Here is a 23,512-nt window from a genome sequence, read left to right on the forward strand (position 1 = left end):
TTAAACATTTTTTCTCTTCTCTCTCTCTCTCTTTTTTTATGACGTCTCGTCAGTTTTCTACGCGGTATAAAAGTATCAAACGCATGAGGTTAAGAAAAAAAAATGAAAATGTAATTGACGAGTTTGTGTCAGTTTTTTTGATATCGCCAAGAGAGAGAAGCAGAGAGAGAGAGAGAGAGCGTTTAATATTGTATATACAGACCATCATATGTATTATCAGCCCTTAATGTCAGATCTTGTGAATTATAGTGGCAAGAAGTCTCCGCATGACCGGCTAGATGGTTTGCTTTATGTTTATAACCACTGTAAAAACGTTCTATTAAAAGGACGAATGTCACACGCGAAATGAAGGAGTTTCTACAACGTGTAATATATATACGATGAAACTTTAATGTCCCAAAGTATTCGCAAAGTGTAACGTCAATGTTACTTCCGCTTCTTACATTTTAGAGAGTCACTTTACGATCTTGGAAATTCCATCATTTTGTAGTCAAACAAAAGATTTTCCTAGAGTCAAATGGTTTTTCTTTTTATTTTCTTTTATAAAATTCTATTGCGCGCACTTTTTTTTTCTTCTATTATATATTTTATAATCCACTTTGAGATTCTCTGACCATTCGTATTGTTACATTCTTATTATTTTTATGTGTAATATTATACGTAAATGTACGATTATTATTCTACTTTTAATTATTAGAGGAACATTCATATAGATAAATGAAAACTATGTTTAAGAATTAAATTTTATTTTTTCAACAAAATGTAAAATTAAAAAAATTTAAAAAAATAATGATTAACAAATAAATTTTGTTTATTTTATCCTTTTTTAAAAACCAATTTCGTTTGACTGATCTAAATTATGCAAATTTTTCTCCTTTTTATTTAATAAAGAATATTAGAAAAATTGTTAATTGTTAAAAAAATTATGATTAAGAAATAGGAAATATACCCATTTTATGCTTAATTTTTATTTCTCAATAACAATATTGTGTTCACAAACCCATTCTTTTCCTTAGGGGAAAAAACAATTCATATTCCCGTTTCTTAATAATTTTGTAGAAAATTCTTAATTTTTATGATATATTTTTTGCATCATTTCTATTTATGAATTACAATTAACTATAATAATTTAAATGTTCTTTCATTCTTTCATTCATTCACTTTTTCTGTCCCTCACAATCTGAAGTTGTCTTTTGTTCATACTTTTGTTTTTTGTTATCTTTAGATAGATTGTATATTATATTATTATGTTATAATTATTTTTATTTTATAATTAATTCAAAATTGTAATGACAAATAGAAATCATTAGAATTATTTTCACTTCTTTTCATTATAATACTAAAATTTTGTTAAATATTATGTTTTGTCAAATTGAAATTATGCAGATTTTTGTTCTTTATTTCTAAACAAAATTAGTAAATTGTTAAACAACTGTGATTAAGAAATAGAAAATTTGTTTATTTTGTATTATTTTTATTTATGAATCACAATTTTTTTAACAAATTTATTATTTTGTTTTAGAAAAAGAAGAAAAATATTTGCACAATTTCTATTTTTAATCTTATTCTTGGAACAGGATGTTCCACAAGAATGAAGACATTCAAAAATTTCAAATTCAAACCTTTTTTAAATTAAACAACTTATAAAAGTATTGCTATAAAACATGAAGATATTGATTGCTCCGAGTCGAAGACTCGGAGTGATCAATATCTTCATGTTTTATAATAATTAAAGATGAGCAAGTAATAAAATTCATAATATTATATTATAAGAATATTGTTACTGTAAATTCATCAAAATTATTTTCATCATTTTAATTCAATTATTATTTTCTAGAATTTTAAATAATTTTTTATGAAAATAATTGTATTCCAAAAAAATTTTATTGTTTATGAAAAAAAATTGAATTCTTGTGAAATTTGTATTATTTATGAAAATAATTAAATGTTTGCAAACAATTTTATTGAAATTTTGTTTAAATAATTGAATTCTTTTTGGGAAATTTTATTAAAATTGTAAATATTGAAAATAATTGAAATTGGGACAAGATTTTTTTTGAAATTTATGAAAATAATTGAACTTTGGAGAAGAATTTTGTTATTTACAAAGATAATTGAGATTTTTACGAGAATTTTTTTCAAATTTTAAACATAGTTGAATTTTATAAGAAGAATTTTATTTTTTTTTTAAATAATTAAATTTCTGCAATTATTTGTAATTTCTCCAAAATTGAATTTTTTTTAGTGTTTTCAACAAAAATTTAAATTTAGAAATTTTTAAATTCTATTATTTTTAGAATTGCTAATTTTATTTAAAAAAAAAGGCAGTAAGAATTTAGCCGCGTGGGAATTGTTGCTATTACTTTAATAAAATTTAAGGTTTTTTTAAAATAAACTGAAAAAAATGTTTATAAATTCTATTTATCAATTTCAAATTATAATTGGAAATGAAATTGAAAATTTTTGATTTTTTAGAAAATAAAGAAAAAAATTTTATTTAAAAAAATATTCTGTTACATTTATTAACGAATTTCTTTAATTGTAAAATTATTCAAAAACATCAATAACTTTTTTTAAAATAAATAATCATTATTTTTCCATCGGAATTAAGATTTTCAAAAATTCTTTTCTAAATAAATAATTAATATTATTTTTGCATAGAAAATAACATTTTCAATAATTTCAAATTCGATTTTTAACTAAAATTCTCCTATAAATCATCTATTTTTAATAATTTTTGAAAAAGTTCTTTTGAGAATTTTTAAATGCATTTTAGTGCAATTAAATATGTGAAATTTTAATTATTGGGAAGTTCTTCAATTAAATAATATATTAAAAAGTAAAATTATCAAATAATTTCAAAAAAATTCAATTGGATTTTTTCAAAAAGATTAATTCTACAGAATTGTTAGTTAAATGTATGAATAATTCAGATTTTTAAAGATTTAAATTTGACACCTTTTGAAAATTCAATTATTTTTAAAAATTCATCCTATAATGCTTTTAATATTCAATTATCTAAAATTTTAACTTAAATTCATTTTTAATTCAATTTTTATTAGAAAATTTTATGGGAATTCAATTATTTAAATAGAAGAGTAAATAATTTATTAAATAATTAAATGTTTCTTCAAATTTAATTCTTATAAAGAATTATATCAACAAATTTTTAAATAATTGAATTCTGTTGACGAATTTTAATCAAATTTGTAAGAATAATTACATTTTTTTGAGGAATTCTATAAAAATTGTATTAAGAATAATTGAAATTGTGCGAATTCCATATCTCAGGATATATGATTATTATAGTTATAATAATATTAAAACTGTATTTTAATTTTTATTTTATTTTCATAAAAAAAATTTGAATTAAACATTTTTAAATTCTATTACTTTTAAAATTGCTAATTTTTTTTTTTTAAAGTGAGTGAGAAGTTAACCGCGCGAAATTGTTGCTATAGTATGTAATAAATTCTTATCCCAGGTGCATAATATTTATCTTGTTAAATAAAATATTTTTTTTACTTGTATGGTAAAAATATTGAAGATTATTAATTTTTTAAAATTTATTTCTGCTAGCGCTTCTGGTGACAATTCTTGAAACTATTTACCGACTGTAGATAACAAACAAAATTTCACCATTTTCTGTTATATAAATAAATAACTTTTAGATTTAGTTCTGAAAAGTTAAATGCAAATGAAATTCGTATACTATTTAATAACAATAGAATTATTTAGCCTCGCAAGATAAATCTTAGATTCAAGATAATGCATCCACTCTTGAAAATCGAGCGCAGCAAGTTGGTTGAAACTTGAAGATAAAGTCATGGAAAATTATTCCCAAAGTTATCTGTTGTCTCGTTATCCTTGTCCTCTGCAGAAGTGTCGGTCGATGGTGTCATCGCGATAGGATATTGCTTTTGCCTCCGGCTCGCAAACAAGAGACTCAAGTTAAAGGGACGAGGAAAGCCATTTAATTGGATACAAAGTGAATTTCCACGTTCTGATATAGACAATGAACGATTATAGTAGTGATGAGTAAATACACCTACTCTCCTTCAATGAAAAAAAAAATTCTAATCCACAAATTTCTCCTAATACATTAAAAGAATTACAAAATTCAATTATAAGTATAGCGACAATTATTAGTATAGGAAACTTTATCTTTTATGAAATTTTAACAAGGAGGAATATAATTTTTTTATTATTTGAAAAATCGAGTAAAGTTCTTATCTTAAATCGTTATGAGACTTGCCAATGCCCTTCAACGCCATAGTTAACGAAAAGCCCAGAATCAAGCTTATCTTTAACGAAGGTGATTAGCCATTCAATTAAGATTAAATATCTTCCCTCTTTGCTTCTAGTTTTACTTTTGACGATAATAACAGCACAATCTGTATAATTTCATTTAACTTTTCCCACTTTCATCGCAATTAATTTTAATACCATAATTTTATTGTAAAAACATAATAAATTATCATTAAGAAAATTTTCTTTACTTTACTTTTAGATTTCTATCAACTGTAATAATATTCTCGATAAATAGGTACGAAATAACGACTAGGCTTTAAATCTTTTCATATTTCTCCATTGGGGGATTTTTGAGTCACTGATTACAAATCTGAACATAGTTTTCAAATTTCAAAATGGCGGATCCAAAATGGTGGACGAAATATTACAAATTAACGGATCTTGGTATAAATAAGTAACCCACAGGGGGTCGGTTCTGTAACTTTTTCACTTCCCACTTTCACTTTCTACATTCAGTTCCCATCTTCCACTTCCAATTTCCACTTACAACTCTCATTTCCCACCTTCCATATTCCACTTTCCACTCCCACATTCACTTCCTACCTTTCACTTTACACTATCACTTTCCCAAATTCACTTCCCACCTTACTCTTTACACTCTCACGTTTCACTTTCATCTGCCTACCATCCACTTCCCAACTTCACTTCCCATTTTCCACTCCCACATTCACTTCACACTTTCCGCTACCGCTCACAACCATTCACTTTCCAACTTCACTTCCCACTTTCACTTTATATTTTTCACTATCACTTCCCATTTTCCACTTTCCACACCCACATTCACTTCACACTTTCCACTATCGCTCCCAACCTTCCACTAACACATCCACTTCCCACTCCTTTTTACTCTCACTTCCAATTTCCACTCTTACATTCACTTCACACCTACCACTTTACACTATCAATTTCCTTTTTCACTTTCCTTTACCCACCTTCGACTTCCCAATTTCACTTCCCATTTTCCACTTTCCACTATCATTTCCTATTTTCCCCCTTCCACTCCCACATTAAATTCCCACTTTCCACTACCACTTCCTACCTTCCTCTTTCGACTAACACATTCACTTCCCACCTTCTACTTTCCACTCTCACTTTCCACTTTTTACTATCACTTCCACTTTCCACTCCCACATTCACTTCCTACCTTTCACTTTACACTATCACTTTCCTTTTCCCAAATTCAATTCCCACCTTCCTCTTTACACTCTCACCTACCATTCTCCTCTTTAGACTCCCACATTAACTTCCCACCTTCCACTTTCAACTAACATATGCACTTCCTACCTTCCACTTATCACTCTCACTTCCACATTCACTTCCAACCTTTCACTTTACACTATCACTTTCCTTTTCCCACATTCACTTCCCACCTTCCACTTTACAATCTCACTTCCCATTTTCCTTCTTTTTCACTCCAAAATTAACTTCCTAACTTCTACTACCAGTTTCTATCTTACACTCTCCACTAACACATTCACTTCCCACCTTTAACTTTCCACTCTTCCTTTCCTAACTTACTCCCACCTTTGACCTTACACTATCACTTTCCACATCCACTGCACTTTTCTCACATTCACGTCCTACCTTCCACTTTCCACTCACATTCACTTTACACTCCCTGTTTTTACCCTCACTTCCAATTTCCACTCCCACATTCAATTCTCATCTACCACTTTACACTATCGCTTTCCATTGCCCACCTTACAGTTTCCAACATCACTTCCCATATTCTACTTTCCACTATCACTTACCACTTACCACAACCATTTCTTACCTTACACTTTCGACTATCACATTCACTTCCCACCTTCCCACTTCCACCTTCCACACTACTGTCACTTTCCACTTCCCACTCTCACTTAAACATTAACATTCCACTTTGCTACCATTAGGAAAGAAAAGTGAGAAGCGAAAGTGGAAAGTAAGAGTTGAAGGTGGGACGTGCTAGTGGAAATTGAAAGTAGTAATAGAAAGTGGAAGGTGGGAAAAGGGAAGTGAAAGTGCAATTAAGAGTGGAAGGTGGAAAGTGAATGTGTTAGTCGAAAGTGGAAGGTAGGAAGTGGTAATGGAAAGTGGGAAGTTAATGTGGGAGTGGAAAGGGGAAAATAGAAAATCATAGTGGAAAGTGGACAATGGGAAGTGAAATTGGGAAGTCGAAGGTGGGTAAAGGAAAGTGAAAGAGGAAATTGATAGTGTAAAGAGGTAGGTGAGAAGTGAATGTGAGAGTGGAAATTGGAAGTGAGAGTAAAAAGAAGGAGTTGGAAGTGGATGTGTTAGTGGATGGTTGTGAGCGATAGTGGAAAGTGTGAAGTGAATGTGGGAGTGGAAAATGGGAAGTGATAGTGAAAAATATAAAGTGAAAGTGGGAAGTGGATGGTTGGGAGCGCTAGTGGAAAGTGTAAAGTGAATGTGGGAGTGGAAAGTAGAAAATAGGAAGTGAAAGTGAAAAATATAAAGTGAAAGTGGGAAGTGAAGTTTGGATGTGAATGGTGGGCAGATGAAAGTGAAACGTGAGTGTGTAAAGCGGAAGGTGGGAAGTGAATGTGAGCAGAAGAAAGTGAGAGTGTAAAGTGGAAAGTGAGAGAGGTAATGGGAAGTGGAAAAGTTACAGAATCGACTTCCAGAAAGAGTCGAGAACGGTTCTTTGGCTTTCACAAGCTGGGTTTTCGTTTTGAATTGCAGTGACGCTCTTTGTTCGGTAGCGTCCAGGCGTACTTTTTTTCGTTTATCGAGGGAAGTGGAAAATGTGCCAATTATCAGATACCTCATGGTCCGTACCACGTGGTACGAGGTTATGTGGGATTTTTTTATTTTGATTTAACAATAATATTTTTGACGAAGATAAATTTAATTCATTATATTTATTTTTAGTTTGTGTTTTAGAATTGAAAGAGTGAATGATGAAGAGTCTTTTGTAAAATAAAAGGTTTTTACTTTCGGTGGGATGGATCATCGATCATCAGAGCAAACAAGGTCCTCTTTTAGGCGGAAATTCTCTTTGGTGAGTGTGAACCAATGAATCGATGACCACGGTTTTGATAATGATGTGTGCACGGGTTTTCAGCACGTCGTCTCGCTTCTATACTCACTTGCATCGCGTGAGGGAAGCGTTTCGGGGAAACGAGGAAGAGAGATGGAGAGAGAGAGAGAGAGAGGAGGAAGGTGATCGTGTGTATAGGCGGCAAAGCCAGAGTTTACCAAGGGGAACTTATTACGTCCCTAAAATTACCATATAAATTATCGCGTGATGAACCAACGCCGCGCAAAATCTCGCCTAGCCTTTGTCGAGGTTTCGGTCACGGTTAATAGGCCGCGTCGTTTAATTGACATTCTATCCGTGATCAGGATGCGTAATCTCCATTGGATGAGAGTGATCGGTAGCACCTGCACAGCAATTTTCTCTTGTGACAAGAAAATCCTTCTTCCTTCCTTTTAGTCAGAGTTTTTAAAGATTGAAATAAAAGATTAATTTTATACATTTTTCCCCCATGTTGAATTTTACTGGAACATTTTCCAATTATATCTTTCTAAATTCCATTAAAATTGTTTTTAATGTTTTTAGGAAAGCGAGGCTTTGGCTTATGGACAAAGTAAGCTAGTTTCTTAAAGTTTGTCAGCCATGTTGGATTCGACATTTTTAATTTTAAAAATAAAACTTCAGATTCGTTATCCGCGACCCTAATAACCCCCAAGTTATATGCTAATTTTAACACTCAAGGTAATATGTAAAAACATAATCATAAAATTTTTGTCTCCATTCGGTTATCTGTTTTTAAGACAACATTTTAATTCTCCTAATTATAAATTCCCACTGTAAAAGTATCTCAATTTTCCCGACAATTAGAAATCTCATGATGATTCAAAGACAATTTTCGATGGCTTACTTCGTGTAGGGAGAATTCGTTGTTAGTGTAACTTGCATGGCACGTCGTGAGTCTGGGATTTCCTGGCGAAATGCGAACCAGGGTTTTATAAACGACATCTAACGAAGGTAACGCGACACGATATCGTTCAAGTTCCACTTGGGGGCAAGTCTCGCTTGGCACATAAGAAGGACATCTGAATGCATGAAACATAGATATCGTGCAACGGCCTCTCTCGCTCTCTCTTGCTCTTCCTCTCTTTAGCTAGGTTATGCTTCGTGAAAAGACTCTTGCATATTCATTGCGAGTTCACCGAGTGCAACCCGTCAAGAGACACAAGCGTTCAGGAGGGTCAAAACATTACCCTCGATAACAAACCCCCCACACGATCGTTAAAACACTTCTTGGCTTTAGCTACTCCTCTAAAAAAGACATGTTCGCGAAAGAAAATGTGACCGAGACCAGTTTTCTTCTGATTGAACAAATTAGCATACTCTTCCGCGAAATTAAAAAACGAAAAATCGTCTTCTTTTGTGCGCTTATTTTTAAAAATTTTTTTACCATCTGAAAAATATTTTCCCCTCATAATTAATACTTTTATATAATGGAGTATAGTAAATACTTCTTGCAGGAGTTGAAGGTGTTCTTCGAATATTTATCTTATAATTACTTCATTCAACAGTTATATCAAATTGTGTGTCATCATAGGTATTTGTATTTATAATTTCATTAATTACCCCAGGATTATCTTCTTGAAATTCTATTCCACTTAATTGATTAATAATTATTTTATTACTATCAATGCTTTCAGTATTATTTTCAATTTTAATTTCTTTTTTTTCTGCATGGGTGTCCAGTGAGAAATCATCGCTAAGACTCAATAAATTGTCACTCAAAATATGACTCTTCAGCTCTTTCATTTCCTTCTCTAATATAAAACCTTTTTTCCAAACCGTTCAATTTGTCTCAATGATCAATATATTAATGCCTTTGATTTTCCGTCAATTAGCTTTGATAATAAACGGAATTAATTCAATGCCGTCATAGAGCATATTATATTTGCCATAGAGGTGAAGCTGCGGGTTAATGAGATACAATCCTGCGACAGCGCAACATACGGGAATATATTAAACGCAACCCTAACGTTGACAAGTATGCGTTTCACAGGTTCTCCTACTGTCTATAGTAGCATCTCTCTATCGTGCAGCTCACTAATCTGCAAGGCAGTTTCATCTTCATTTGGCAAATGGTCGGTAAATCCGAGAGACTCATCGCGTCAGTGGCTGGTTGGAAAGATGGTTTCCCCTCACAAACAGAATGCGCTGTCGCGATATATACAACTTAGAAGAGGTGAAGGAGAGAAAGAGGCGGGCTTGCTCTTAACTATGCAACGTTAAACCCTTCTGGCTTGAAGGTATAGACTTCATTTGAGAATAATGTCAAATTCACTATGAGACCAGGTTTAACGATACTCTCTCTATGTTCTTGATTACTAACAATCTTCCAGGAATGTGTTTGCGATCCATTCCTCAAGATTTGATTGGACTATTGTTATTTGCGGATCTTCCATTATATTAGGGCTGGATTTAATGTCAAATGGTAAATGAGCGAATGGAGGGGTTTTTATGTGGTGGAAATAGAAATTTTTTTAGTCAATTACTATTATTAGAGGGTAGTAAAATTTTTTTATTTTAACGCTGGTAGAGTAATTACAATTTTCTTGTTCATAACTACTTTTATATTTCTTGCAGGAGTTGAAGGTGTTCTTCGAATATTTCTCTTATAAAAATACAATATTTATAAAATAATAAAAAAATATAGCAATTTATAAATTTAAATGAGAACCGACAGATTGGATCGGTCGGATAAATGCCTGGCTCGGCGGACGCTTAGGACCAAGGGTACTTGGTTCGCGCCCATTAGCCTGGGATTTTTCCGGCACGTGAGATAATCTGAGCGGGAGGTTTGACGTCGAAGTAGAATGATGTGCACCGTCGATTATTGTCCGGTACACACCATTAGAATTCGACTGTCGATAAACCGGTTGTACTCGGAGAGGTTTTCTACAGTTTCCCTCTCCACTGGCGAGAAAACCCATTAGACGGGTGGTCCAGGCAAATGCGAGTACTCCTAATTTTCAAGTCGCTCTGTAGGCGCAAAAATTTAGTATTAAGAAATGTTTGTAAGGAATGTTCTACGGTTGTAAAAACACTTGTATAGCCAAGATTGTAGGCTTAAGACGGGTGTATAAACAAATAAATAAATTTAAATGAGAAGATAAAATTAAAATCCACGTTTATAATATTTTATAATAATTATATTTTGATTAATTGTGTCATGAAACTGATTTTCCTTGATACCGTAGTGTATTTATATCGCTTGATAAATTCATCATCATGAAATAAAATACACACATAAATTATCAGCGGTTGAAACGATGTGATAGTAATTTTACTAGTAAATTGGGTAAATTTAATGTATTCGGTGCGTAAATTATAATTGAATTTTTGCAATTACGTGTCGTGAACACGATTCTTGACGCCGCCCGTCAGTGCCTCGTCACACTGATGTCGACACTCGTTAATATGATAATTCACTTCCAAAAGTGTAGCGCTAATGCATGACGCCGATAAATGCTTTAACGAATATTCCGTTTGACCGGAGCCGCGCGAATCGTTACGGGAATAACTTGAAAATTATTTCAACCGAAGGACTCTCTTGCATTCTATTTTTTTTTAAATTATTTATTTATATTCAAAAAGTGAAGCGCAATTTCAAATAATAATAATAATTCAACAAATCATTCACGATTCTCATTTCAAAATTTAATAATCATTCCAATTATTATATTCTCATTATCACTTGAGGATTATAATTGTAAAAAGTTTTTTGATTTTGTTTGGTTTTTACTTCTGTTTAATTGTTTATTCATTTTTTTATAATCTAATAAGTGAAGATGAAAATTAATTATGACTTTGTTGATGACAATGAGTAAATTTTAAATTAGCAAATTGAATCTTTAATATATGAGGGAGAGAATGAAGATAGTTGTTTGCGCTGGTTTAGACTTAAGTGCTGTCAGCAAAGTGTGCTTTTGTGTAAACGTAAGCAGTTACGCAACAAACATGGGAAATAATAGCAACATTAAATAACGTTTTAAGCAGCCCACAAAACGCATTTCAACAGTATAAAGCCTCTTACGTTCTTGCGAGTCGAAGTAAATTATAAGTTCCGACGTTTGTTACCCTCCGTGACTGGTCAATGCAACGTAAGCGTGTCGGTTGACAAAAACCCGATTTCAAAACTTTACAAAAGCTGCTTTAAATTTCATTATTACTGTTTGAAACTTTTTCTTTTGTTATTTATAATAACTTTTTGCGCTCGAAAAGTCTTCAAAAGTTACAGTTTGCAAATTCTCGCTCTCTCTCTTTGAGCCCGTATTGCGAAACGTTAACAAAAGGCACCACAACAAAATGGAATCACTAAAAGCTCTTCTTCTTAAAACTGTTATTTTTTTACATTCACGTACAAAGGAGAAAGTTATTTTGCAGTAAAAATTATCAGTTTTCAAAACCAAAGACAACATTGTTTTATGTTTCTTAAGACGCAATTGTAATCTTGGATTTAATCCAAGTACCTGAACTTACAGATTTTCCACTTTCGACTACAAAAAAGGAGAAGTCATCCTGACAGTTGTTGGTGTCAATTAATGATTTACACATCATCAATTAATTAATTCCACATTCATATTAACCCTCTCAACAAATGAGTGATACCCTACACTGAAAAAATGTTGAGTGCCGTGCAATACCAATCGTCGGAAAGTGGAGGAACTCTAGTTCGGATGTGCTACGATCTCAATTCGGAAAATCTACGTTCCTATGTCGGTGTCGCTAAACACCCAATATTTAAGACTGCAATAGCCGCATCTTGGGCGCTCAGCACGCCCGAGTTAGAAATGAAGCTCCTCCAAACAAAAGTCGTATTGCATTTAAAAATATTCGGTCTACTTGGAACGGCTCGTCACCCAAAACTTTTTCCGTGTATGAATGATTAAAATTATGACTTCTATCCCCAGAAGAGTTAGTCCCCAAATTATTACAAAAATAATTATGAAGAGAATGAAAAAATGGTTCAACTTACAGTGACGAGTCAGAGCAGTTGTCAGAAGTTGCTGATCAATATCCACAAAGTCCACGGCACTGTAACATAAAAACAAGAGAAGAAAATTATAACCATGTTAGAGAAACGAAATTGTTTTGAAATATTCATTTGGATATGAAACAAAATGTGCATTTTAAATAAATGATGAAATGGGAGATAAATAGTCGTCTATATATTGTATGTATATATATAGTACTAATGAAACATTTAAGTATCCGCATTTGGCTGGCGGATGGTGGATACCCTGGTGCATGTTTGATGCCGGAAGTACTTCAGTCTGCAGGGTTGGGGAAACTCCCTTCGACTGCCTACGTCCCTTGCCTCTTTTGCCCCAGCCCCCCTCACGAGTATCTCTCCTCTAACGCCGACATTCGCGCGCTGCGGTTTCCGCAACCTCCGTAGGGTCATTAGCCAACCATTCATTATGCAACTGCGAGGCTGTATTGCGTCAATATCGGAGGGGGGTGAGGAAGAGGCAGGACGAAGGGGGGGGATGAAAGGGTGAGGATTCAGTGGCGGGGTCAGGAGCAGATTGTTGGTCCAATCGATAACAATGCATCGTGTTTACAGACCGGATAATCAACAGACTCTGAATTCTGTTCCTCCTACCCTTCTGTGGCATCGAAGATCAAGCAAATGGGAATTACTCAGTGAACCGCAACTGAGATACGAGATTCCTTCCGTATATTATTGTCAACGCACGATTGCAAGTCACATTTAATGTGTATTATGTTTGGAAAGGTTGGTTGTTATTTAATTCATTTACTCTCATTGTATAGAAATTGTTAAGTCTTTTCATATTTCATATTTATTTCTGAACTATAATTTTGTCTTCGTATATTTACATTTCCTTGTATTTTAATTTAACCAGGAAAAATTCACATTTTCTTCTTGTTAGGCGTCAGTTGAAAATGAACCACCTGATTGGAATCGGGATCTAAACCCACGTAATTACAGAAATAAGTATTTGCATATTTTACCCACGCTAGGAGATGAATAAAAGGAGTTACCCATTCCTAATAATTCGTCAGTACAAATTTCGCCACCGAACAGTACAGTTGGACTGTTGTCACCGAACCATACAGTCATTGAAATGTTAAGTGTGAATAATCTTCTGTTGATATGGTCATGTTTATCTTGTCATTTTTCCTATTGGTTCCCCACTTATTTGTAATAAAAATTTTATCACCTCTGGGTCAAAGTGATAAAATTTTGGGGTGGTATGACGTCAATGCGGTAGTATATAAGGAATTCTTATATAATTCTTGCCGAATTCATTAGTCCAGGAAGAGCCTTCAACTTAACTAGAAGCAAGTCACCACTTCGCGTCTTCTTCGTATCAGTCCAGAAGTCACCCTCGAAGCAGAAACCAGCATTCTTCGTTACACAAGACACCGCGACCAAGTTAACAAGTCATGCACTACCCCTAAGCGTATTCTTCGTGTCAGTCCAAAATCTCTTCTAGTACCAAGTGGATTCTTTAAGTCTCAGTCAAGCTCATTCAAGAAGAATTTAATCAAGGAGATAATTTCTAATACAAGGCACATTTCTATTTGCCAAGCACTGCATTATTTCGACTTCAAAATCAAATCAATAATTCGACACCTGGACTCTGGACCTCCCACTTTGGCTGTCCCGAAAACAATTCGAAGGAATCTACTTCATATTCTGTTTCCCACTAGACAACGTCATTGCTTCGACTTCACATTGAAGGAGGTACCCAGTGAGAAATTTCTCACCGGTCCAATATCGGTCCAATATTGGGAGCCAAGAGACCGATCATCGGTCCAATAAAGGCTCCCAATATTGGACCAATATGGGCTGATGCTTGGGATGTAACGGCATCGCCAATCATCGGTTGTCAATATTGGTCCAATATTGGCCGAATATTGGCAACCAAGAGAAAAAAATTTTTTTAAATAAATTTTTTTTAATTAAATAATAATAATAAAAAATTAATGTTTATAATTTTTGTTTAATATATTTATTTGTTTAATTATTTATTTTTAATAATTCATGTAAATAATAAATAATTTATTATTTATAAATTATAATAATTTAAAAATGCAGCAGCTATTAGAAAATAGCATTCTGCAAAAAAATTCTATCATTGAAAAATCAATGATAGGCGAGAGAAATCCGCGTCTTTAAATAGATTCGCAGATAATAGACAAGAGATATCCGCGTCATTAAACGGATTCGCAGATATACTCTGGTCTCGCGACGAATCTCTCGATACTTATATACACTGGAGTCACCGTGTCAGTTGCGAGAACGGTTACAGCGTCCCTCTTTCGGCCGAGATAAGAATTGTCACGTAAACTGCGGGTATAATAAGGCGGTCGGTAAAGCGATTTAGCAGTTTACGTGACAATTCTTATCTCTGCCGCAAGAGGGACGCTGTAACCGTTCTCGCAACTGACACAGCGACTCCAGTGTATATAAGTATCGAGAGATTCGTCGCGAGACCAGAGTATATCTGCGAATCCGTTTAATGACGCGGATATCTCTTGTCTATCATCTGCGAATCTATTTAAAGACGCGGATTTCTCTCGCCTATCATTGATTTTTCAATGATAGAATTTTTTTGCAGAATGCTATTTTCTAATAGCTGCTGCATTTTTAAATAATTATAATTTATAAATAATAAATTATTTATTATTTACATGAATTATTAAAAATAAATAATTAAACAAATAAATATATTAAACAAAAATTATAAACATTAATTTTTTATTATTATTATTTAATTAAAAAAAATTTATTTAAAAAAAAAAATTTTTTTTCTCTTGGTTGCCAATATTCGGCCAATATTGGACCAATATTGACAACCGATGATTGGCGATGCCGTTACATCCCAAGCATCAGCCCATATTGGTCCAATATTGGGAGTCAATCGGCGCCCAGCACGGCAACCAATATTGGACCGATATTGGACCGATTAAAGTCTATTGGCAATTTCTCACTGGGTATCGCCTGTTGGGACTACGACTCTAATAATAATATTAAAAAGTAAGTAACTAATACTTTTAAAATTAGTCCCCATCTAAATTCTCGATTGATTCTACAAAGTCCGTATTTGTTTCAGTATCCCTGAAGACATGACATTTGGATCTACTCTTTCTTTCTCATTCCAATTGTAAAGGATTCAAATAAAACTTTAATATTTCTTAAATTAAACAGTTACTCTTTCTTAAGACCCGTCCCTTGAAATCAGAGTGTTCGACTCTGTGAATAAATCAGGTGTGAATCACCGATGTCGGACAAATTAAATATATGTAAATTATGATTAAGTTTAGATTCATTTCTGAGACATAACAGAAGTGAGAGTGGGTTGTGGTAGTAGGAAGTGGAAAGTGAGAGTGGGAAGTTATACTGGAAAAAGGCAGTGAGAGTGAAAGTAGGATGTGGATAGTAGGAATGAGAAGTGAGAGTGGAAGTGGGAAGTGAGTTTGGAAAGTAGGAAGTGAGAGTGGAAAGTGAAAGTAGGAAGTGGAAAGTGATACTGAACATCGGAAGTGATAATGGAAAGAGGAAGTGAGAGTAGGATGTGGAAAAAGGGATTGGGAAGTGGAAGTGAGGGTGGGAATTTGGAAGTGGAAAAGTTAAAGAGTCGACCCCCCGCGTTTATATGTCAAGAGTGTCAAAGTGTAGAAGTATATTAAAAGTGATAAACACGAGGTGAATTATTCCTTATCGTATAGATGATGTACTCGATTCAATAGTTAAAACCTGTAAATTAAATTAGTTTTGGGTTTTGACCAGATTTTTTGCATTCTGATCCATTGTGCGCCTCCGTATTGCGCTTTTATTTTTCATCTAATCAATTTAAAATAAATAAGTTCGAACACAAAATAAAAGTCAAGATAGAGAATATACCAACTCTGATCTTTTTTTTGCTTTTGTCAGAAAATATCCAACGAATAATAAATTACAGAGAATATCTTCAATTTGTAGAGTGTTGGAATTGTCATGATGTGAAGGTACCTGGAAAGTGCATAATGGAATTAAGTTGAAGGTTAGGGAGGTGGGAGGGATTAATGAAAAAAAAAAGAAAATAGTTGGTTAGGTGAACTGTCCTTTCTACCTTGCACTGCAAATGAGGACAGCACTTGCTTAATTAATTTGCAGGTGCCTCACGTCCCCTTGGACCGCAGTGCTCTCTCACTCTACTATACATGTGAGTACTGCTGCTAAACGCATTAGCCCGCAATTATCGAAATTACACCCAGGAGTCAGAGCTGAGTCTTCCGGTGTCTCCTAAGGTACATTTACCTAGATATCCAACCTATCTATATGATCACCCATGTGCCACTACCACCACCAGACACTTAGATAAGTGCCTATCTAATTATTCTCCTCCAACTTCTCCAACTAAAACCGGAAAAAGTTAACGGACAATTCGCGTGCAGACTGTTAAGTCTAAATTTATTGTCGAGTGTTCCACTTGCTGCCACAATAACAGTCACGAGTTTTTTCATTCGCTACTAAATATTTCCTAATTCCCTTTTTCTTCTATCATAAAAATTTCATCGATTTTTTATTTTTCTAATTCCGATGAGTATTTTCATAATAATTTTATCGTCAGTACTTTGGAATTTCAAAGGGAAATTATATTCGAATTTCGAGAAAATCTTTTCCAAAGAGCTTTTCACTTTTTTTCTAAGTGGATAATTCAGTGAAAGTAATAAACATCCTTGGGATAGAGAGAAAAAGAAAGGAAGAAAAAGTGTAAAAAAAAATTGTTACGAAATATATTGGATTATGAGCGATCGATTTCTTTAATAGCATTGGTCTCGTGAAAAAGATCTCCTTAATCGTATTTAACGAAAGAGCTAGCAGTCGCACTCTGTGAATTTCAATGAGATGCAAATCCCTGACGTTTAAGATCCATCCACACACTGTTCCCAGAACGAAAGTTTTATTCTGAATTATTATGGATAAATTATGGCGGTCTACTTTTTTCTTTTTTTTTTATCCACTTTTATCCTATTTCTCGGAGCTGGCTGGTGCAAAACGATGACAAATAACGCGTTGCATGAAGTGTGTGTTGAGAATAACAATACGAAGTGAAGTCGATAAAATGACATAAATACAAGACTTAAAAAGAAGCACAAAAATTATCAAAAATTGAAGATAAATTATCATTATTATTAGAGATGTTAATTCTGTTTACAAATTTCACTCTCACTTTACAGTTTCGACAAATTGAAATAATGTCCGTAATTGTCGATAAACGATTTCTGTAATTATTTTTTATAAACTTTTTTTCGAATTTTGTAGTACCTATTGAATTTAAAAAGTAATACAATATTGATACGTTTATTTTATTTCAGAAAAAAGCAAGTAGTTGGGAAAATCTTATTTTCCCTTCTGAATAATATCCATATCTTTAGCGTCATACACACTTTTATTCGCTACTTTTTTTAGTTTTGCCGAGAAAGCTCGATTTCGAAAAGGTTTTTCTACTTTGCAAATCCTATGCGTTTATGAAGAGGAAGGTTTCATGGTGGGTGGGGGAAGCGGGTATGGTACATGGAGCGATTTGCTATAATCTTCTTGGCGCACATGTGAAGTCAAAGTAAACGTTTGAGAGGCTTTCCTTAAAAGTTTTCTTATCCGTAGGTAAGCGGTTTCCCTTTATGATGAAACAATATCGTACTACTTTGCCTCGCTTACTCTCTCTCTCTCTTCCACCCCCCCCAGTATTTTTTCACTGCTTCCACTACTGCTTCTGGTCTTTGTCGCCTGCGCGCCCCATCTGCATTCCATGTCCCAACGAGCCGCAAAGGAATTCCAATTTTAAACAAAAGTTTCTTCACGCTACTAACATTGAGTTTCCGCCTTTTTCCGTCTTTGTCGCACACTCACACAGAGAGACTATTTTATGCCCTCTGATCGTTTTCGAACCCCCTTGTCAAAAAGTCCAACTTCACAAATTCTGTCCACGCGTTCATGCATATATACCACTCACGGTTGACTTTCTGTCTCATCTATCGTCACCCAATGATTAAAAATTTGGTTTTTTTTGACAATTTTCGGGCAATCATTTGTCACATTCAAGAAATTCAAAATGGCGTCCTCAATATGGCGACAAAAATTAATAATTTAACGAATATAGCTCAAATTGGTTATTTGGAGATTTTTTGTACCTTTTTGTACCTTTGAATAGTTGTTTAATAAATGCGACGTTTTGAATTTCGAAAAACTTTGTTTACATTTGTAATCAGCGACCTCAAAAACTCCTTGATACCAATTTATACCGAAATCCGTTAATTTTTTAAATATTCCGCCATATTGGATCCGCCATTTTGAAATTTTAGAAACTAAGTTCATATTCGTAATCAGTGACTCCAAATATCCCCGAGTTAGAAGTATCAGCAAATTTAAAACACATCTAAAATTATTGACCAAATTTTTTTTATTTTGGCCCATTGCACAATGTTAGAAATCTTTTCCATTATTATCGATAGAGTACAAAAAATCTCAAACGAAAATGAAAAATCTGGTTCTAGAAAGAAAGCAGTATGTAATATTATTTTGGCAGTAGACGTTGTTTGACCTTTGAAATTTGAACTTGGACGAGACGACAGTACTCGTGTTACATGAGAGATAAAAAGGAAAGAGAGAAAAAAAAACAAACAAACAAAAATGAGAAAAGAATTGTGGAACACAAAAAAAAGAGGAAAGCAAAAAAAAATGATAATAGAGCTCCAACGGTGAAAACGCGAATATAAGGACTACGATAAACAATTGTTAATCCGTAAATCCTCTGGCAAACGGGGAAAAGCACGCTCTACATAGAACGACGAGTCGAAACTCGAGACGAAATCGGGACGGGTGCGTCTGTTGCAATATCGATAAAACATTGATCCCCCATTCGTGCCTGAAGTCTCCTATCTAGGATTCGAGTAGCGTTAGACGAATCGTCGGAAGCCTCGAGTATAGTTTGAGCTTATATCATGTACGCGACCAATACTCGCGGTCGATTTTCAGGATTAATTTTATTTCTCGTGCTCTTCTTTTTTTATTTCTCTCTCTCTCTCTCTCTTTCTTTCTTTTTTCCCATTTTGTTTTCTTTTGCAAATGGAGAAAAATGAAAACGTGCTATTGCCAAGCTCACTGTTAAAGTGTATACTTGCCCCGCATAAAACGATTGTTGCTCGATAGAGATATGAGAAAGCTCAATGAATCGAGCATAAATTATGATTTTCTTCTTCCATTTACTTTGATGGCTTTTCAGTTGGAAAAATTCTTTGGAAAATATTTTCGGTTTGGAATATTATTAAATTGACTGATATAGATACAACGTTTATCTTCTAATAGAACTTTTATCATCAAAAAATTTAGTGAAGAAAGCGGGGGACCTAATTTCATCAAATTTGATGCAACGAGAGTCTAGTGATAAAGAAAATTAGGCCGGCAAAGTAACTCTCGAAGAGTTTGGCGAGTGCACATATTATTCAAGAAATGGTTTCCCTCGTAAAGGACTTTGATGATTGAACGATATAATTGAATCGTTTTTTTTTTGTCCGAAGAACCTAAGATAATAGAGACTTGTTAAAAAGAGACTATGGGTGAACTATATTGGGAAAATTTAGGAGGCAGAAAACTTTTATAACCGTCACTTACATCAAGGCAAGACGTGCTGATGAAAGAAATACTTTATTCCTTCGTTCAAACGAGAACACCACGTATTCCCATAAAACCCCTTTAAGAACACTGTGGCACAAAAATTCCAAGAAAGTATTTTGTGTTACTTCTACATCGACCCCACCTTGTTGTTGTGCCCAGAAACTAAAACACTTTTCTTGTAAAGTTGAATTTAAAGCTCTCTGACGAAAATAATGCTAGCAACAATTTTCTACTACCATCTTCCACCAACAAAAAAGGAGCAGAAAAAGAACTTTAGTAAAACAAATTTCTTTTTTTGTAAACTTCTTTCGCTACCGTTTCTTTCTAAAAAAAAAAAATACCACTGCTGATGCGGTAAATGAAACTCAAGTTTGATAACTAATTAAGTTCAAGTTCGTATTTTTAAGCAGTATGACTTTAATTACTCTGTAAATTGCAGTGATTTACATAAATGAGAAGAAAGTGCTTTTCCTCGCATTAAAATCGATTTAGCAACATTCCAAATCGTAAAATGCCATTGCCGTTGAGTACGCAAGGTAAGAGAGAGTGAGAGAGAGAGAGGGAAGCCTTCAATTTAGGACCTCGAGGGTATTATACTAGCGACTAATTTTCAAGCAATGTCATGGAAAATGGCAACTCGAGAATTCCGAGACCTTAATCGTCCGGGTAATTAAAGTAGCAGCAGAGATAGTTACGTCTATTGCTAAATTCGATAGGGTACAATCAAGCTTATACCATCCACAAAATAATCAAAACCAGTTATGCTTCATCCTTATTACAATCACGATTATCATCTGCCAAGTATATATATTTCTCCTCCATAAACATTAAACAATCGCATTTTCCAATAAATTCCCTCTCATCCTCAATTTCAACTTTTCAACTCAATTTCAAAAGCACTTACAAAACATTAATATTACTCTTCATTTTCTAAAAGGAATCTATTGCGAATATTCCAAACAAAAAGATAAGGGAAAATGAATAGATTTTTTTAAAGGGAATAAATTTTTAACCTATTTCAATTACTTTTCAAGAATTAAGTTAGGTAAGTAAGTAAGTAAGTGTTTGCGAGTTAGGTAATGGGCCGACGAGAAGACAGACAGGAATATTGTGAAGCCAAAGTCTTACACCAAGCCCTTAAGTAGGATTCGCCCCATTAGTCGTTGAATTCCCTGCGGTTCACCCCTGACGAGTTACCCTCGTCTGTAAGCTTTTTGGGATGTATTCTTTTCAGAAACGTGTTCTTCGAAAACACCGTGACGACATCGTTATCTGACAGTGGTGTAGCTAACAGGGGATGCGGAGTATATAATAAAATCATCCTCCTGGGGCCCATTTTCTGTCTAAGGGTTACACACGTATACACAAAAGAAAAGTATGAACTCCACATTATATTCTCTTCAAGAATTTTTTTTTTAAATTTGAAAATCATTTCGATCAGAAAAAAAAAGTTTTTGTAACGTTTGTGGTAACTTTTTAATTTTCAATAAATTAGAAATTCTAAATGTAATATATTATTATGTTATGCCTTAGCTATACATATCAATTGTTAATAACCAAAATCAACTTTATAGAATATTTCAATTATTTTCGAGTATGTCTTAAATAAGAACAATTCTAAAGAGGAATATTCAATGCGTAGTAACCCCACTCAAATTCAGTGACCTAGGGACCATTTCTGTTATTCGTTAACTATAACAACTTAGCGTCAGTTCCCATTCACACTTTCCACATAAATTTCCCACTCTCAATCTTCTCTTTCCACTTTCCAACTTCAAACTCTCACTTTTTTGCTTCCTTCCCTTTCCACTTAACAGTTTCATACTCTCACTTTTCATTTAACACTTCCAATTCTCACTCTCACTTTTCACATGCATTTCTCACTTTCACTCCCCTCTGTAATTTTCTTCCACTTTCCAGTTTGTGGAGTGTGATACAGGAAAGTGGAAAGTGAAAGTGGTGATTAGGAGTAGGAAATAATGTAAAGTAGGAAGTGAAAGAAGGAAGGGATAGTGAGAGTGGAAAGTGAGAGAGGAAAGTAGATAGTGAGAGTGGGACGTGGAAAAGTTACATAATCGACCCACTCTCACTTCCCACTTTGTAGTCTCATATTCCCACCTTTCACTTCCCACTCTCACTTTCCACTGTCACTTTCATATATCCCACTCCACAAAGTGGGAAGTGAAAAACGGAAGTGGAAAGTGAAAGTGGTAATTAGGAGTGGGAAGTGAGAGAGGGAAGTAGATAGTGAGAGTGGAACGTGGAGAAGTCACTTTTTCACTTTCCACAGTCACTTTCATCTCTCATACTCCACAAAGTGGGAAGTGAGAAATGAAAGTGAAAAGTGAGAGTGGTAATTAGGAGTGGGAAGTGGAAAGTAAAAGATGGTAGGAGATAGTGAGAGTTGAAAGTGAGGAAGGGAAGTGAGAGTGGTGATTAGAAGTGGTAAATGTAAAGGGGGAAGTGAGAGAGGGAAGTAGATAGTGAGAGTGGAACGTGGAAAAGTTACATAATCGACCCACTCACACTTTCCACTTTATAGTCTCATATTTCCACTTTCCATTTCCCTCTATTACTTTCCAGTCACTTTTATGTATCACACTCCACAAAGTGGGAAGTGAGAAATAAAATTGGAAAGTGAGAGTGGTAATTAGGAGTGGGAAGTGTAAAGTGGAAAGTGAGAGAGGGTATGGTATAGTGAGAGAGGGAAGTGAAAAGTGAGAGTAGTAATTAGGAGTGGGAAATGTATAGTGAGAAGTGAGAGAGGGAAGTGGATAGTGAGAGTGGGAAGTGAGAGTAGAACGTGGAAAAGTTACAGAATCGACCCACTTTCACTTCCCACATCAGAGTATCATATTCCCACTTTCCACTCTCACTTTCCACCTTCATGTCTCACACTCCACAAAGTGGGAAGTGAGAAATGGATGTAGAAAGTGAGAGTGATAATTAGAAATAGGAAATGGAAAGCTGGAGTAGGAGACTGTAAAGTGGGAGGTGGAAAGTGAGAGAGGGAAATAAATAGTGAGAGTTGGAAGTGGGAAATGAGAGTGGAAATTGGAAAAGTTAGGTACAGAATGGATTGGTCACTCACTGTTTTGCACCCTTTTCTACGAGTGGGGAATATTGCATAAAATCAGGAGAATCCTCTTCCGAATCGTCATTTTCTTCCGTTCTCTTGTCCAAGTAACCAAAGATCATGTTTCATCAAACAGATGCCCTTTTTTATATTATTTTGTAATCGTACAGTTTGTTTAAATCACTCGTGCCGTCTCGTCGTATTCTGTAGCCAAATAGAAAAACAGCTAATTTTTTTTTTGCAGTATTTGTCAAGATGACGGTCGTGATTGGTTGAAAATTCCATGATGACGGACGCGATTGGTTGAAATTCCATGATGACGGTCGCGATTGGTGGAAATAACATAATGACGCTTATTATTGGTTGTTGTTGTTGGTTATCATTATTATGATGACGCGGCGGTTGAGAATGGTTGAAGTACCATGATGACGGTAATAATTGTAAGTATTTGTTAAGAGTTACT

The 23,512-nt window shown here is 34.0% G+C and overlaps 1 protein-coding gene across 4 annotated transcripts in view; it reads right to left on the bottom strand.

Moving 5' to 3' along the window:
- LOC122498471 (teneurin-a) overlaps window positions 1-23,512 on the bottom strand; it is a 917,080-nt gene that overhangs the window by 574,901 nt on the left and 318,667 nt on the right. For all 4 annotated transcript variants that reach the window (XM_043606207.1, XM_043606206.1, XM_043606204.1 and 1 more), the window contains exon 3: window positions 12,318-12,376. The gene's annotated coding sequence lies outside the window, so the exon portion shown is untranslated. The remainder of the gene's footprint in view (window positions 1-12,317; window positions 12,377-23,512) is intronic.

Source organism: Leptopilina heterotoma, unplaced genomic scaffold, assembly GCF_015476425.1.
Source record: "Leptopilina heterotoma isolate Lh14 unplaced genomic scaffold, ASM1547642v1 Lhet_15, whole genome shotgun sequence".
NCBI lineage: Eukaryota > Metazoa > Arthropoda > Insecta > Hymenoptera > Figitidae > Leptopilina > Leptopilina heterotoma.